We start from the raw sequence: 11,621 nt of genomic DNA, 5'->3' as shown, positions 1-11,621 counted from the left end.
TCTTCCCTAGTAGCAGATAGTGTGCTTTGAACACAATTGCTTCAACCAGTGCAATCACTCATTACTGAGAATGACTCAACCCTCTCTATGGAGCATGACATCTGTGATTATTATTGATAAATACATCCTTGTCCTGGGCTGAGTTTACAATTTATTTCAACAGGAAAGGAAAACATTTTTGAAGACTAAATTATACCAGTTCTGTCTCCATGTGTTCTGGATTATATGCACTTGTGCAGTCCCAAAGGACATGCTGCAGAAGGCACCTAACTCAGTGCCCCTATAAAATAGTTAAATGAGGACACATATTCTTGAAGGATTAGATCCAAGTACAGTATTTTTCTTTGGACTGGCGTAAGATGGAATGTCTTCTACATGCTATCACCACTTATTAGCAGTGAGTATGTATTAACAAGAAATGAAATTTACTTATATGAAGAAAAAAAAGTGTTTTTCAACATCACCTCAAAGCTTCATCCTTATCTCAAATAAGAGAAACAAGTTTTACGATAAAATATTGAAGGCAAAAGCTGTCAATGTCGATTCTGCACTACTGGTAATAAAACCTTAGGCCAACAAAATCTGTTTTAAAGCCCAGAAAACTGTTCATGTCTCATACTATTTATCTGCACTTAGTATTTCTTTTAATGTATGCAGTTTTAAAATCAACAACCTGTTTTAGTCACTTCCATTTCTCTCTATTGAATTTCATCTGCAAACACTGAAAAATGTTTTAAATATGGAGAGAGCAATGTCTGCTTTTGTGTCTCTTAGGAATACCATAAAATTATCAATGCCTAAGATTTACACAAAAATTGTATTTTCATCAAATCTGCACTTGTATAAACTTTAGCTAAATACACCTTTAGAGGGCCAGTTAAAAGCCACAGTATTTTTAAATATAGATAAGAAAGAAGAAAAAAACAAGAGCCTACATGGAACTATCCTCTTGGAATTCCCAACGCAGGGAAAGGGCAGGGATGGAGTAGGGGTGAAGAGGTGGGTGACATCAAAGCCCTTGGAGTGGCTAATGGCCAGCACGGCCCTTGGCAAATGTCGCAGCGAAATCTCGTACACAGCTCTGACCATCCTGACCCTCCGTGCGCGATGCACACCCGGAGCTCTGCTCCCACCCTGACACACCCTTCCCTCCATCAGGAGCAGCCAAGCAGCCGCTGTGTCTCTCACAGGGGGAGCAGAGCCAGGATGGATTCCTCCTGTTTGCCCACAACAGCTGAGCTCGGCAGACAACAACAACAACAACGCAGCAACTGATCCGGTCCTAACAAAAGTAAATTTTCAGTCCACTTAAAAGCTGAAAAACATTTAGACAAACATACAGATGACATGAAAATGGCAGTGTCAGAACTGCCTTTCATTCCATATGAAAATTCTCATCTTAAACGGTGCTGTGGTGCTATGCATCAAATCATAAACATATCGTACAGTAACACTGATTTGGGGGGGGCGTTGGTGGGTAGTTTTGTTTTGGCTTGGGGTTTTCATTGATTGGTGTTTTTTTGGGGGTTTTTTTTGTTGTTTGTAGAGGGGTTTTTGTTGTTAATAACTCATATGCACACTTTTGTTCAAGCTCAACAAGTTCAACTGGGAAAAATAACATTAAATCTACCCTTCCACTACTTAATTTTTTCTTTTTGCATCCCACTCAGACTAGAAGTTTTTTTATTTTAATCCAGAAACTATGAGATATTTTGGTGAACAAAGAAACATGGAATACATTGGAGTCCTCAAGTTCAACAGCACAATCTGATTTTACAAAAGGACAGGGAAAGGGTACTGAAATTAATTGTTGCAACTAAAAGCTTCCTTTTTATAAATCACCTTACAGTTTCATGTAAGGATTATTCCCATCATTTGTTTTCCTATCAAGACTTTGTTTTTTTTCTTTTTTTTTGAGGCTCAAGCAGTGCTACTTGTAGGACACACAAAGTGCATTTTTATAAATGACTTCTCTTTGTATAAAAGTCACGACAAACCAATTTGGTTGAACAAAATAACTTTGCTGCACCTGAACTATTAGCTGGAATACCAGAAGTTTAGAGTTAAGGAAACAGGCATAAAAGAAGGATTAATGCATTGGTTTTCATTCTCTACAAGAATACCCAGCAGATAAGGCTGCCCCGAGAGGAGATTCTCCTGTTCTTCCTGGCTTTCCCTGTTGCTCTCTCCTCTGTGCTTCTTCCATCTTTTCACAGATGTGGTCACCACTGCTTAGCAACCAAGGGGACATGATGACAGAGGAAAATCCTCCATCTAGAGCTCACCCTGCTCCACCTACAAAGCAGCAAACTACCTTTCACAGCAAATTAGGAGAAATATGTTTCTTTGTTGCCGCAGAGGTACCCAGTGGGGCCTCATATGTACCTTCATGTAAGACGAATTTTCTTTTCTTAGTGGATGCACAGGAGAGAACTTAACAAGCTGGGGGACAACCTGAAACTTGTCGGTAAAAAAGCTCCCCAAATACTAATGCCAGGTAAATAAATACATAAGTAAATATAAGAGAAAGAAAAAAAAAAAAAAAAAGAAATCTCCGATACCGCGGGGATGGCAAAGAGAAAAGCGAAGACAAGAGACTCAACCGAACACCCTACCTACTTCTACTCAAGTGCTCCAGCCGACCTCCAGGGAGAGCCCAGGCAGCTTAGACCCAAGTCCGGGCAAGATCCCCGCCAACCCGCCGGCGGATCGCCCCACTCACCTCTCCCATGCCACAGGTAGGTGCGGTCCGGGCGCCGCCGCTCCGAGCACCGCCCGCTCCGCTCCGGGCTCCGCTGGCTCCGGGCAGCCCCGCCCGGCCCCGCCCGGCCCCGCCGACAACGCCGCAGCGCCCCCTCGCGGAGCCCGCGGGCGAAGCTGCTGCCGGCCGGACAGAAACGTGAGGGTTGGACAGCGCCTTTCCTCCGGGGCCATCCCGCGGCCGCCCCCCTGACCTCCAGGCCCAGGGGGAGTCACAGCGGGGTCCTACCGCCGCGGGGGACAGCGGGAGCCGGGGCGGGGGCAGAGCCGGCACCATGGAGAGCGAGGGGCAGCCGCGTCCCCCGTTCCTGCCCGCAGCGCCTCCCGGCCGCTGCCTCTCCTGGCGCCCCTTCCGTGGCGGCTTGGGTCGGTTCCAGTAAGCGCACGGCCACACTTCCCTCTGCCATCCATTCACGTCCAATGCTAAATGGGTTTCCGAGAGAAAGTCATGGTGTCCTTGGCTGTAATTCAAGGTAGTAACATAATACAATTTGCCTTATGAGCTTTTAAAAGCATTTATGTGTGTTTTTTCTACTGATGACTAACTTTAATACCTTCTGAATCTCTTGGAAACCTGCAATGAAAAAAAACAAGCTAGTTTGCAGCTCAGTGAGAGAAGGGGTGTTTTATGTGATACATTACTTAAGGAAGTGTCTCAGAGGAGTTACGTTCTTGTTTAGAGAATATGTCCCCCTTGCTTCTGGATGTGGACAACAGACAATAATCCTGTGCAGATTTTAGGGGAACATCAGTACCTGAAGAGCTCTAAGCATGAGAGCCATAGAGCACCATTTTCACAATGTGTATTTAAAGCCCTTACAGATCACCAGCTGCAACTAAAGCCACAGCTAAGCCTAAGTTAAAGTGCTTAGTCCCTCAGGTAAAATGCCAGCCTACCACTGCTTTCCAGCACTTTTCACAATCAGGGCTTCTATTCCTGAAGGCCTCCTGCTGTGGCCTGGGCACATTGTCTGCATTGAATCCCTTGTTCCAATGTTTGTAAAGCTTTGGTGCATCCTGAGTGCTGTATAAATAGGTCACAGCTGTAGGTTTTGTCTGTGGTCATATGGTTAAACCATTAAAATCACTGGAAATACCTTGAATTCCCTGCTGCTTACAGAGCAGGGAAGGGAAACACAAGATAGTTTTGTCAACAGAGTATGAAAATTTCATATATACCATATCTGTCAAAACAGAATGTCAATTCTGTAATACCAGTTGTTCTTCCAATCTTTAGAAAAAAATCTTCACCTCAGTTAGAACAATAAATTATCAAAACTCACAAACATTTCTGAAAATGTTCTTATGTGATCTGATTTCTGTGCTCATGTTTTCTCACCCAAAATCTCACTTTTCTTGATGCTCACTAGCATGCCATGACAGTGAGGAGGAGATGCTAAGAAGGCATTCTCTTCTCCACTTCTTTTATTTTAGCAGAGACAGCAGGTCACGAATTTCTATAGCACACTGAAGCCATTTCCCCATTACCTGATTTGGTAGCAGCACCCAGCCACATGGAACCTGCTTGAAACAGTATCCATATTATTCCAGACTGGCTGCAAGAAACCAGCTCCTTGACTACATCTGCGTAAATTAAAACAAAAAAGGCACTCATTCCCTGCAGTATTGTTATTGTAACACTATTTGATAACATATATCCTAAGAAGCTGCAATTTAGTACAGGAGACACCTGATTTCGGTGTCTACAAATGAAATCCTTTAGATTTCTACTTGCATTTAAAATTTAATGTTAAACTGAAAGATCACATGCAGAGAATTTTTTTTCCTCATATCTCAAAACTCAACCCAAATAAAGAGAATTTCCCCCTTTTCAATGTTAAGTTTTTTTCCAATTTTTATTCTTTTCTTCATCATTTCCACATTTTAGTGATGATGCACAATTACTTTCTGAATGCCTTGTCTACGTTGAAATCTGTAATATTTGTAATATCTGTAATATATTCCATGTATATTACTTGAATAGTCATGTCTGTCTTAGGGACAGACAGCCCTGTGATATTCCATAGGATGGATATTATATAGTCAGCAAATAATGACAGTGCTTTTAAAACTAATATGTATTATCAAACCAATAGATTTTCTTACAACACACAATGCTAAATTAATACTAAATATGTAATTTGTTATATTAAATTGAAATAGGTCATTCAAAAGCACCCCTACACAGCAGCCCTGTTTTTCATCTGTTTACAGAAAAACATCTACTTCAATTCATTATTTGGCTGCACTTAATGCTAGAATTGCACAGACAACAAGTACACTACAGCTGCTTTACTTATTTGGTCTCTGGTTTCACAAAGTTTTAGTGATGCACAATTCTATAATAATGACACTAAAAATGATACAACCATTATTACTAGGACCGTAACTGTAATTGCAATCTAATAACTGAGAAGTGATGGGGTTTATCAGGTGGTGCAACCTGTTTCCGAGGGAAAGAGTGAATTGCAATATTTAATATGATAGCACCACTTAGTGTTCAAAGTGGATATGGCTTTGTAGTCAGTACTTTTCTTAACAGCTGCACTGCCACCTGAAGAAAAACAGTGATGACACTATTTATATCTCATTAATCTTATACATGAGAGAAGTAAAGCATGGATACATACGTGCTGAATATAAAGATATTGGAAGAAAAATGTTTAATACTGATCTTGATATAAATGACCCATATGGAAGTATTTACAGGATAAAAATCACTGCAGTTTCTCACCAGCATCTTTTCTTCAAAAGCTAAGACACAATTTTTGGCATGTTTAGTCCTTTAGTTCCTTTTCTACTTTGCTACTTACAATAGATCATCCTGAAGAACAGAACAGATTTACCCTCTGCCCACACTTCCCACTGAAGAATATTATACCACAAAATCTGCAACCTTTTATTCATGAACATGATCAGCAAAAGGAGATGGTCAGTAATTGGTTTCAGAAAGTCTTGGCTTGGCATTCAGCCATGTTAAAGTCACAATGCTTGTATTAATGTCATGGTCTCCTCACAAGGATTGGATATCTGGGAAATTAAAATTATCCTATTTTCTTCTCCAGCAATCCTTTTTTCTGTCAGTAATGAAATATTGCTGTCTCAGGGCTGCTTCACTGATGTCTCTGCAGTGCGCCAAGATCAGCAACTTCCTCAACGGTCTGAAAAAGATTTTCATTGGAAAATTTTAACATGCATTTATTCTAATCTTCCCTTCCTCTTAATTAGTAGTTTTACATTTTTCTACAAAAATTGTACCATCAGATTTCACCACTGAAATGTTCCAGTTAGGTTTCTTTCTGGTATTATGTTGTCTCTCTTCACCTGACTTTCCCTTACCATGTATTCTGTATTTTAAGATAAGCCATTTGCAAGATGCAACGAGTTTCTCGATGCAACGAGTCAATATTATCATAGACAACATATGTCCCAAAATACACAGTATGTAAATAATTATCCATAAAGCCAAAATCACAGTGTTCTGAAGTGCTGTTTCACTGCTTATTAATTGCAGAAAGTAATATGTTGGTCTGTATGATTCCTGTGCTCTTCCATAGTTTATCTACCAGTGGCTTGAACTAAAGAAATAGTGGACTATTATCAGCCACATCTTAGAGATCTTTTAAAATCTACTAATGAATTAAAATGTGGTTATGAAATTATCTAACTATTAAAAAAACCAAAAAAGTGAAAAATTAAGCAGCAGGCAAAATTTGCAATTACAAATTTTCCTGTAATACACCCATTCCAAAGCAATGTAGAAGCAGTATCTGAAAGGTCTCACTGGGCTGCAGTGTCAGTGGCCTCAGAGGATGCACAGAAAACACTGTTTCAAGACAATGCTTTGAATTAAGGGAATTATGTACTGCTTTCACTCTTTCACCTGCTCGCCAACAGTGGTCTCCAACTTCCTGCTCAATACCTGCATATTTGTTTATTTATCTTATTTTAATGGAATTTCCATCCACAAATGCATCCTGTTTACAGAAGGCTGAATTGAACTTCTTGACTTCTTGTTGACTATAAGAAGCTTTAAAGAAAATTAGTATTTTTAGAACATCTTTTGTATTGCTAGATGTTTGGTTTCAATATGAGTGACTAAGCCAACATTGTAGAGAGATCAAATTAAGCATTTAGTGCAAAACATCACTGGATAACTTGATGCTTGCAGCATTTGTTTATTGATTTCACTTTTGAAACACATTCCTTTGCCATTTCACAATAAAACAAGGTGAGGCACAAAGTGGATAAAAAAAGTATTTTGCAGAAAAACGTACTTTTTTCAAACCTTGGCTAAGCAATTCATTTGCATACTAATATCTAAGCAAATCTGCTTAATTTTGAATATTAAAAGAAATATTAATGCAGTATTTCAGTATCATACTGATTAGTTTGTCCTGCATGAGAGCATAAAATCTCACCTGGATGTGACATGGATTTTTCAAGTATTTTCCAGTCTTTCCACATTATCCTGATATGTTCAGAAGAAAAATCTTCTGCATTGCTGTGTATGTCTGTGACATCTGTGACATTTGAGAGGAAGGGCTATAAAAGACCAGAAAAGTGTGGGTAGATGAAAATATGGTTAATATTTTAATTGTCATTTTATAAGCACTTTTAGAGTAGAAAGAAAAATAAAGATGTGTTTAATAATAAATAAGTTTTACCAGGAAATTAAGAAAATACTTCTAATCATAAAATGGGTTTGTAGAAATCTCCATTTCACAGCCCCATCAATGTAAGCATTTATCTCATTTTTGAACATGAAAACACACATAGTAATGCAGATGACGTTGAATATACTTAACATTTATGAAATGCATATATGTATTCTGACTTAAAATCTAAATAAATGCTAATAAATTAATATTGAAAATTAATGCGGGCAGAGATTAGGTGCTTTTCAAAACTTATTTGTTTAAACCAAGTCTTATACTAGCTATTCATATTTACTGTCTTTTTCCCCTATATGTTGACTAATTTTTTCTCCATCAGTTTTAATTGTACTTTCACAATTTATACTTGAAAATGAAAGAGAAATTTGTTCTTGAAATCAAAAGCAAAACTTCCATAAAGAAGTTTTCAGAGGACTATACTGTGAAGAAACAAAATGATTACTTCAAACAAATTGTCTATTTTCTAAATTAAAGATTTTTGTTACTTGTCTACCTGCTGCAGTTACTGTGCCCACTGTGCTGTTTTGCAAAATAAACCAAGTCTACTAAGCCCACTAAATCATCTTGGAATCACCAGGACTGTGTGTTCACAGTATCCATCAGAGGGCACCCTCACCTAACAGCAGAATGTATTTTAAGAAAGGCCTGTCTAAAAGCTTCAGGAGGGAAGAAACCCTCTGGACACTATAGTAAAAGTCTAAATGCCCCATCCCTGGCAATGTTCAAGGCCAGCTTGGATGGGCTCTGACCTGGTCTTGCGAGAGGTGTCCTTGCCCATGGCAGGGGGGATTGGAACTATATGATCTTAAATGCAAACCATTCTACAATTCTGTGACCATGATTCTATGGAAAGTATTTACCAGCATTTTCTATACATTACACTGAAGGTAAGACAAGATGTGCCATTCTTTTGTAGCAAACCAGTAAACACATTGCCAAGTCCACTGTGGATCTCAGAATGGGTAAGGCTGGAAGGGACCCTGGAGGTCATCTATTCCTGAGCTCAACCTGCCTGCTCAAGCAGGGTGACCCAGAGCACACTGCTAGGATTGTGTCCAGACAGCTTTTGAGTATCTCTAGAGAAGGAGACTCCACAATCTCTCTGGGCAACTGTTCCCATGCACAGCCACCCTCACAATGGAGTTCCTCCTTGTGTTCAGGTGGAACTTCCTGTGCATCAGTTTCTGCCCACTGCCCCTTGTCTTACTGATGGGAAGTGCCAAGCAGGGCTTGGATCCATCCTCCTGACAGCCTCCCTTCAGACATTTACCAACAATGATGAGGCTCCCCTCAGTCTTGTTCAGGCTGAACAGGCCCAGCTCCCTCAGCCTTCCCCTGAGTGAGGTGCCCCAGATCCCAGCTCACCTTGGTATCCCTTTGCTGGACCTGCTCCAGAACCTCCATGTCCCTCTGGTCCTGAGGGGCCCAGAACTGGACCTAGCACTTTGGATGTGCCTCAGCAGGGCAGAGTAGAGGGGCAGGATCAGCACTCTTGAGCTGCTGGCAATGCTCTTGCTAATGCACCCTGGGACACCACTGACTCTTGGCTACAAGGGCCCTGCTGGCTCATGGACAGCTGGTTGTCCTTCTCCTCAGAGCTGCTTCCCAGCAGGTCAGCCCCCAGCCCATGCTGTTGTGTGGAGTTATTCCTCCCTGGGTGCAGGGCTTTGCATTTGCTTTTGTTGAATTTCAAAAGGTTCCACTGTTTTTTCTGATTTTGCCAGTCTGTAGTTAGAGAGATCTACAGAGATACTGCATTCACTCTGTTTGTTTCCTTTAAATGAAGTCTGATCTGTAGCCATTGCCTTGTCTAGGCCCCTGTACATTTAGAATCTGATCTTACTTACAGATGTAGTTGCACTAAGGAGTACCTGATTACTCCTGATTTATGTATTGTAGCTAACTTTTGAGAAGAGACTTCTGCCATTTCTATGAAATACCAAAGGGAGCCTCTCTTAATCACTCCCTGACACATTTTTATTGAATAGCAGTAGTTCAAAAAAAACCATCACTGATTTAAGAAAAAAATGAAAAAAACTGACAGTCATTTCCATGCCTTGAATCACAGACATAATTAATAGAAAACTTTAAATATGTGAATAGAATAGTAAACATATTGAAATTTTTTTTTACATAAGAATAAAATTTATTTACTTGATCTCAAACTGTTCATTAACTTTTAATACTAACTTTTAGTGTCAGAGATTGTTTTGTATTGTTCCCAGAAGATGCAGGTTGTCTCTGATGAATTTTAGGAATATAATTACCAATTTTTAATGGAAAATTATTTTCATCCAAGCTAATAACCTATTAAGGATTATTAATTCCAATTGCTGCCATTTGCTGTCAGAAAATGTGTCAAATGAAAGGAAATTCATGTCCTGATGTGTTAAGCTCAGCAACAGTTTCTTTAGATGCTTGTTTTACCTTTTCTCACTTTTTTTTTAGCAGAGTACCGTTAATTACTTTTCTTTGTCTTAATATTTATTTAGCCTGATTTCTTTTCCACATTCTGCTCTCATTAGACCAAGGTGCACACAGTTATTTAAATGGCCCAAATCAAATAGAAGTGAAAATTAGAACTACTTAGAAACATATCCAGTAGCAAAAAATGGTATTTATTTACTAACGATACTTATTATACTAACATTTATAATTCTAAGACCATCACCTTTTCTAGACTCCTTGATAAGTTTCCCTCTTGCTATAGGAATAAAAAAGATCTGTGTCTCTTCTTTCAGCACTAAAAATAAGTAAGTTTTAGGGAATCTTGAGTATTTTAGGAATATTTAAAACAGGAAAATTTATCTACGATGAGTAAGACCAGCAGGAATTGATACTTGACACTCAAAAATTTGTAATAGATGACACTCTATGTTTTGTTTCCCTCTGTGTATTTTGTTTCCATCATCATCCTTGTTACATCTTTGTTTATAAATACAACTATTAACACCTGGTAGACAACCACATGTGTAATAAAGTATTTACACTAAAAGGACAAAAATACTAGTAGCCTAAGAACTTACAACCATTATTATTATAAATACAAAACAAATTATTTGTTTTATGGTGCTGGATTTTTTCCCTTTTCCTCAAGAACAACATGCAAAACACTTAGGTTACCCATGAAGCCAAAAAAAACCAGTAATTGATAATGTGCTTCACTTACTTCCTGTCCTTTTATGAAGTACATTTACTTCATGTACTTCTGCAGACCTCTTCTTTGTCTTGCAAGGCATTGCACTGATTTTCCTGAAGATGGAAAACTCTGATTTAGAGCAAAGCAAGCTTTCTTTATCTCCAGGATAAGGGGGAACCTTGGGCAGACAGATAGCTCAGTCTCCATACTTACTCATTCACACCTGAGATCAAAGACAGGAATGGTGACAATGCCTTGTGTGCCCACTGCAAGCTGACCTGCCCTGAAAAGGCACTGGCACCGATGGCCTTGTGAAGGCTGACCTAGAACAGAGACTAGATGAAGTTAAAGAATAAAGTAGGTATTTATTAGGAGGCCTCAATGGATCCACCTTGGGCAGCACAAGAGCCCAGCCAGGGTTACACCCCAGGTGAAACCAAAATAGTCACAAAATGGACGATCAGTCACGTGATCTCACACTTTCATAAGTTTTGGTCCATTAGCACATTGGAGCTAATTGTCCAATTACAGCTCCAGCCCATGAAGTCCCATCCTTGTTTTTCTCTCTTCAGTCCACCATTGTTTATGCTCTTGGGCCTGAGACTTGCATCAGTTGTTCTTGGGTCCCCAGCTAGAGAAGGAATTGTTTTGTGTACCCATTCTGTGAAGAGAGCTTACTAATATGAAGTATTAGTATTATTATAATTCGTATTATTCATATCCCCTAATATGAAGCCCAAACCCACACACTAAAGCAGCACAGAATCTGAGAAATACAAAAGCTAAACCTGGGGCATCAGCACTTCATCTCAGCGGAGCAGCAGGCTGCAGTGATTATCCCATCTATCTTTAATGTTACCTTGAGTGCTTCCACGTGTGCATTACAGCTGACAGGAGTACAACCAGGGCCATGAAGACATTGTCAGTGATCGTAAAAAGATGAATTTGACCTACTTACCCAGACATGAGTAGCATCTTATTTTCAAGCATCAGAGGTGGATTACACACCTTATCTATATAAACATGAAAGATAAAAATAACAGGAA

General features: G+C 39.4%; 1 long non-coding RNA gene across 1 annotated transcript in view; it reads right to left on the bottom strand.

The window, feature by feature from the left end:
- Positions 1 to 4,588: 4,588 nt before the first annotated feature.
- The window catches only part of LOC118688680 (uncharacterized), a 59,863-nt gene continuing 52,830 nt past the window's right edge, over positions 4,589 to 11,621 (bottom strand). The window contains exons 5-8 of the long non-coding RNA XR_004980500.2: positions 10,789 to 11,588; positions 10,606 to 10,688; positions 7,182 to 7,305; positions 4,589 to 5,921 (exon numbers count right to left, since the gene is read on the bottom strand). This is a non-coding gene — a long non-coding RNA (uncharacterized LOC118688680). The remainder of the gene's footprint in view (positions 5,922 to 7,181; positions 7,306 to 10,605; positions 10,689 to 10,788; positions 11,589 to 11,621) is intronic.

The sequence above is a fragment of the Molothrus ater genome, chromosome 7, assembly GCF_012460135.2.
Source record: "Molothrus ater isolate BHLD 08-10-18 breed brown headed cowbird chromosome 7, BPBGC_Mater_1.1, whole genome shotgun sequence".
In the NCBI taxonomy this organism is placed as follows: domain Eukaryota; kingdom Metazoa; phylum Chordata; class Aves; order Passeriformes; family Icteridae; genus Molothrus; species Molothrus ater.
Note: the sequence above shows the minus strand (reverse complement) of the source record. Positions and strands in the feature narration are given on the sequence as shown.